Consider the following 7,246-nt stretch of genomic DNA (forward strand, 5'->3'; position numbering starts at 1 on the left):
AAGAAAATAGCGATTATATAGGGGATATCCTACCGATTTAGGGAGTATTATGAAGTTTTACTAAATTAATTGATAAAAAGTTATAACAATTCTCATATATCATGAAAGATATTTTAACAAACATTAATACAAATGTAGAGTGTGGTTAGATTTTTTTAAACAACACTAAAATGTGTAGGCATCAGTATATAGAGCGTTTAACGTAAAACTCAATATTTTCGTAGGGGAGGTTAACACATAGATTTTGAGAAAAATTAAAAAAATATAACAATATTGCTTTAATGCATAGTTGACTCCTATACAAATATATGATGATGGTCAAAGAGGTTTGAGACCTTTGTCGTCTACATTTCTCTAGAAAATAGCGATTTTATAATGGTTAGTCCACTAGTTTAGGGAGTATATGAAGTTTTACTAAATTAACTTACAAAAAAAATTGAACAATGCTCATGCACCATGAAAGAGAGTTTAGCATACATTAATACAAATGTAGAATGTGGTTAGAAATTTTATAACAACACTAAATATTATAGGCTTCAGTATATAAAGCAACTATCTAAATTCAATATTGTTGTAGTGATTAGTTAACAAATAGAATTTGAGAAAATTTCAAAAAATATGACAATATTGTTTTAATGCATATTTGTATCGTGCACTAACATATGATGATGGTGGAAGAGGTTTGGAGTCTTTGTTGTCTCTGTTTTTCAAGAAAATAGCGATTATATAGGGGATATCCTACCGATTTAGGGAGTATTATGAAGTTTTACTAAAATTTTTTTTAAAATTTAACGATGCTCAATAGAATTTTTAGTGATTAGTTAACAAATAGAATTTGAGAAAAAAAAATTTTAAAATTGAACGATGCTCAATATTTTCGTAGGGAACACACATTGAGAGATTTTAACATACATTAATACAAATGTAGAGTGTGGTTAGAAATTTTAAAACAACACTAAAATGTTTAAACTTCAGTATATAGAACGTTTAACGTAAAACTCAATATTTTTGTAGGGGTTAACGCATAGATTTGGAAAAAATTAAAAAAATATAACAATATTGCTTTAATGCATAGTTGTCTCATGTACTAATATATGATGATGGTCAAAGAGGTTTGAGACATTTGTTGTCTACATTTCTCTAGAGAATAACGATTTTATAATGGTTAGTCTACTAATTTAGGGAGTATATGAAGTTTTACTAAATTAAGTTATAAAAACAATTGAACGATGCTCTTGCACCATGAAAGAGAGTTCAGCATACATTAATACAAATGTAGAATGTGGTTAGAAATTTTAAAACAGCACTAAAGATTATAGGCTTCAGTATATAAAACAACTATCAAAATTCAATATTTTTGTAGGGGGTTAGTTAAGAAATAGAATTTGAGAAAATTTCAAAAAATATGACAATATTGTTTTAATGCATTGTTGTATCCTGCACTTACATATGATGATGTTAAAAGAGGTTTGGAGCCTTTGTTGTCTCCGTTTTTCAAGAAAATATCGATTATATAGGGGTTATTCTACCGATTTAGGGAGTATTATGAAGTTTTACTAAATTATTTTTAAAAAAAATTGAATGATGCTTAGGTACCATGAAAGAGAGTTTAGCATACATTAATACAAATGTAGAGTGTGGTTAGAAATTTTAAAACAACACTAAAATGTTTAAACTTCAGTATATAGAACGTTTAACGTAAAACTCAATATTTTTGTAGGGGTTAACGCATAGATTTGGAAAAAATTAAAAAAATATAACAATATTGCTTTAATGCATAGTTTCCTCCTGTACTAATATATGATGATGGTCAAAGATGTTTGGAACCTTTGTTGTCTTCTTTTCTCTAGAGAATAGCGATTTTATAACGGTTAGTCCACCAATTTAGGGAGTTTATGAAGTTTTACTAAAATAATTTATAAAAAAAATTGAACGACCCTCATGCACCATGAAAGAGAGTTTGGCATACATTAATATAAATGTAGAATGTGGTTAGAAATTTTAAAACAACACTAAAGATTATAGGCTTCAGTATATAAAGCAACTATCAAAATTCAATATTTTTGTAGAGGTTAGTTAAGAAATAGAATTTGAGAAAATTTCAAAAAATATAACAATACTGTTTTAATGCATAGTTGTATTCTGCACTAACATATGATGATGTTGAAAGAGGTTTGGAGCCTTTGTTGTCTCCGTTTTTCAAGAAAATATCGATTATATAGGGGTCATTCCACCGATTTAGGGAGTATTATGAAGTTTTACTAAATTATTTTTAAAAAAAATTGAACGATGCTCAGTTACCATGAAAGAGAGTTTAGCATACATTAATATAAATGTAGAGTGTGGTTAGAAATTTTAAAATAACACTAAAATGTTTAAACTTCAGTATATTGAACATTTAACGTAAAACTCAATATTTTCGTAGGGGTTAACACATAGATTTGGAAAAAAATTTAAAAAAATAACAATATTGCTTTAATGCATAGTTGCCTCTTGTACTAATATATGATGATGGTCAAAGATGTTTGGAACCTTTGTTGTCTTCTTTTCTCTAGAGAATAGTGATTTTATAATAGTTAGTTCACTAATTTAGGAAGTTTACGAAGTTTTACTAAATTAACTTATAAAAAATATTGAACGATGCTCATGCACCATGAAAGAGAGTTTAGCATACATTAATACAAATTTATAATGTGGTTATAAATTTTAAAACAACACTAAAGATTATAGGCTTCAGCATATAAAACAATTATCAAAATTCAAAATTTTTGTAGGCGTTAACAAATAGATTTTGAGAAAAAATAAAAAAATATGACAAAAACTTTTTAATGCATAGTTGCGTCCTGCACTAACATATGATGATGTTGAAAGAGGTTTGGAGCCTTTGTTGTCTCCGTTTTTCAAGAAAATAGCGACTTTATAGTGGTTATTCCACCGATTTAGGGAGTATTATGAAGTTTTACTGAATTAATTGATAAAAAATTGTAATAATTCTCATATACCTTGAAAGAGAGCTTAACATACATTAATACAAATGTAGAGTGTTGTTAGAAATTTTAAAACAACAATAAAATGTTTAGGCTTCAGAACATATAGCATTTAACGTAAAACTCAATATTTTCGTAGGGGGTGGTTAACACATAGATTTTGAAAAAAAACTAAAAAAATATAATAATACTGATTTAATGCATAGTTTCCTCATGTACTAATATATGATGATGGTCAAAGATGTTTGGAGCCTTTGTTGTCTTCATTTCTCTAGAGAATAGCGATTTTATAATGGTTAGTTCACTAATCTAAGTAGTATCTAAAGTTTTACTAAATTAATTTATTAAAACAATTGAAAGATGCTCATGTACCATGAAAGAGAGTTTAGCATAGACTAATACAAATGTAAAATGTGGTTAGAAATTTTAAATCAACACTAAAAATTATAGGCTTCAGTATATAAATCATTTACTAAAATTCAAAATTTTTAACACATAGATTTTGAGAAAATTTCCAAAAATATGACAATATTCTTTTAATGCATAGTTGCATCCTGCACTAACATATGGTGATGATCAAAGAGGTTTGGAGACTTTGTTGTCTCTTTTTTAAAGAAAATAGCGACTTAATAGTGGTTATTCCACTTATTTAGAGAGTATTACGAAGTTTTACTAATTTAATTGATAAAAATTTAGAATGTCGTTAGAAAATTCAGAACAAAAATAAAAAGTATAAGTTTCAGTATATAGAGAGTTTAACGTAAAACTCAATATTTTTGTAGGGATTAACACAAAGATTTTGAGAAAAATTCAAAAAACATAACAAATATGCTCTAATGCATAGTTGCCTCCTGTACTAACATATGATGATGGTCAAAGAGATTTGCAATCTTTGTTTTCTACATTTCTCTAGAGAATAGCGATTTTATAATGGTTAGTCCACTAATTTAGGGAGTACATAAAGTTTTACTAAATTAATTTATAAATATATTGAACGATGCTCATGCACCATGAAAGAGTTTAGCATACATTAATACAAATGTATAATGTGGTTAGAAATTTTAAAACAACACTAAAGATTATAGGTTTCAGTATATAAATCATTTACCAAAATTCAATATTTTTGTAGGGGTTAACAAATAGATTTTTCAAAAAATTCAAAAAATATGATAATATTGTTTTAATACATAGTTGCATCTTGCACTAACATATAATGATGTTGAAAGAGGTTTGGGGCCTTTGTTGTCTCCATTTTTCAAGAAAATAACGACTTTGTAGTGGTTATTCCACCGATTTAGAGAGTATTATGATGTTTTACTCAATTAATTGATAAAAAATTAGAATGTCGTTAGAAAATTTAGAACAACAATAAAAAGCATAAGTTTCAGTATATAGAGCGTTTAACGTAAAACTCAATATTTTTGTAGGGGACACATAGATTTTGCGAAAAATTCAAAAAATATAACAATATTGCTGTAATGCATAGTTGCCTCCTGTACTAATATAAGATGATGGTCAAAGAGGTTTTGTACCTTTGTTGTCTACATTTCTCTAGAGAATAGTAATTTTATAATGGTTAGTCCACTAATTTAGGGAATATATGAAGTTTTACTAAATTAACTTAAAAAAAAAATTGAACGATGCTCATGCACTATGAAAGAGAGTTCAGCATACATTAATTGGTTAGAATTTTTAAAACAACACCAAAGATTATAGACTTCAGTATATAAAACAATTATCAAAATTCAATATAGGTTAACACATAGATTTTGAGAAAATTTCAAAAAATATGACAATATTTTTTAATGCATAGTTGTATCATGCGCTAACATATGCTGATGTTGAAAGAGATTTGAAGTCTTTCTTGTGTCATTTTTTCAAAAAAATAGCGATTTGATTGGGGTTATTCCACCGATTTATGGAGTATTATGAAGTTTTACTAAATTAATTGATACAAAAAAAATTGACTGATGCTCATGCGCCATGAAAGAGAATTTAGCATACATTAATACAAATGTATAATGTGGTTATAAATTTTAAAACAACACTAAAGATTATAGGCTTCAGTATATAAAACAATTATCAATATTCAATATTCAATATTTTTGTAGGCGTTAACAAATAGATTTTGAGAAAATTTCAAAAAATATGACAAAATTGTTTTAATGTATTGTTGCATCCTGTACTAACATATGATGATGTTGAAAGAGGTTTGGAGCCTTTCTTGTGTCCGTTTTTTCAAGAAAATAGCGATTTTATAGGGGTTATTCCACCGATTTAGGGAGTATTATAAAGTTTTACTAAATTAATTTATAAAAAATTGAACGATGCTCATGTACCATAATAGAGAGTTTAACATAAATTAATAAAAATGTAGAATGTGGTTAGAAATTTTATAACAACACTAAAAATTATAGGCTTCAGTAAATAAAACAATTATCAAAATTCAATATTTTTGTAGGGGTTAACACATAGATTTTGAGATAATTTTTTAAAAAATGACAAAATTGTTTTAATGCATAGTTGCATCATGCACTAACATATGATGATGTTAAAAGAGGTTTGGAGCATTTGTTGTCTCCGTTTTTCAAGAAAATAGCGATTATATAGGGGTTATTCCACCGATTTAGGGAGTATTATGAAGTTTTACTAAATTAATTGATAAAAATTTATAACAATTCCCATAAACTATGAAAGAGAGTTTAACATACATTAATACAAATGTAGAGTGTGGTTAGAAATTTTAAAGCAATACTAAAATGTTTAGGCTTCAGTATATAGAGCATTAAACATAAATTAATTTATAAATAAATTGAACGATGCTCATGTACCATGAAATAGAGTTAAGCATACATTAATACAAATGTAGAATATGGTTTGAAATTTTAAAACAACACTAAATATTATATGCTTCAGTATATAAATCATTTACCTAAATTCAATATTTTTGTAACGGTTAACACATAGATTTCGAGAAAAATTCAAAAAAATGACAATATTGTTTTAATGCGTAGTTGCCTCCTCTGCTAATATATGGTGATGGTCAAAGAGGTTTGGAACCTTTTTTGTCTTCATTTCTCTAGAGAATAGCGATTTTATAATGGGTTAGTCCACTAATTTAGAGAGTATTTGAAATTTTACTAAATTAATTTTTAAAAAAAATTGAACGACGCTCATGTACCATGAAAGGGAGTTTAACATAAACTAATAAAAATATAGAATGTGGTTAGAAATTTTAGAACAACACTAAAGATTATAGGCTTCAGTATATAAAACAATTATCAAAATTCAATATTTTTGTAGGGGTTGTTAACACATAGATTTTGAGAAAATTTCAAAAAATAAGACAATATTGTTTTAAGGCATAGTTGCATCCTGCACTAACATATGATGATGTTGAAAGAGGTTTGTAGCATTTTTTGTCTCCTTTTTTCAAGAAAATAGCGACTTTATAGTGGTTATTCCACCGATTTAGGGAGTATTATTAAGTTTTACTAATTACTTGATAAAAAATTATAACAATTCTCATATACCATGAAAGAGAGTTTAACAAACATTAATACAAATGTCGAGTGTGGTTAGAAATTTTAAAACAACACTAAAATGTCTAGGTATCAGTATATAGAGCATTTAACGTAAAACTCAATATTTTCGTAGGGAAAAATTCAAAAAATATAACAATATTGCTTTAATGCATAGTTTCCTCATGTACTAATATATGATGATGGTCAAAGAGGTTTGGAACCTTTTTTGTCTGCATTTCTCTAGAGAGTAGCGATTTTATAATGGTTAGTCTACTAATTTAGGGAGTATATGAAGTTTTACTAAATTAACTTATAAAAAAAAAATGATTCTCATGCACCATGAAATAGAGTTTAGCATACATTAATACAAATGTAGAATGTGGTTAGAAATTTTAAAACAACACTAAAGATCATAGGCTTCAGTGTATAAAACAATTATTAAAAAAATATTTTTGTAGGGGTTGTTAACACATAGATTTTGAGAAAAATTCAAAAATATGACAAAATTGTTTTAATGCATAGTTGCATCTTGCACAAACATATGATGATGGTGAAAGAAGTTTGGAGCCTTTCTTGTGTCCGTTTTTCAAGACCGGTTTTATTGGGGTTATTCCACCAATTTTGAACGATGCTCATGTACCCCCCCCCTCTCTCCCTCATCCCTCTCCCCCTCTCTCTCTCTCTCCCTCCCTCTCTCCCTCTCCCTCTCGCTCTCTCCCTCTCTCCCTCTCTCTC

The sequence above is a fragment of the Brassica oleracea genome, chromosome C6 (genome assembly GCF_000695525.1).
Source record: "Brassica oleracea var. oleracea cultivar TO1000 chromosome C6, BOL, whole genome shotgun sequence".
Classification (NCBI taxonomy): Eukaryota; Viridiplantae; Streptophyta; class Magnoliopsida; order Brassicales; family Brassicaceae; genus Brassica; species Brassica oleracea.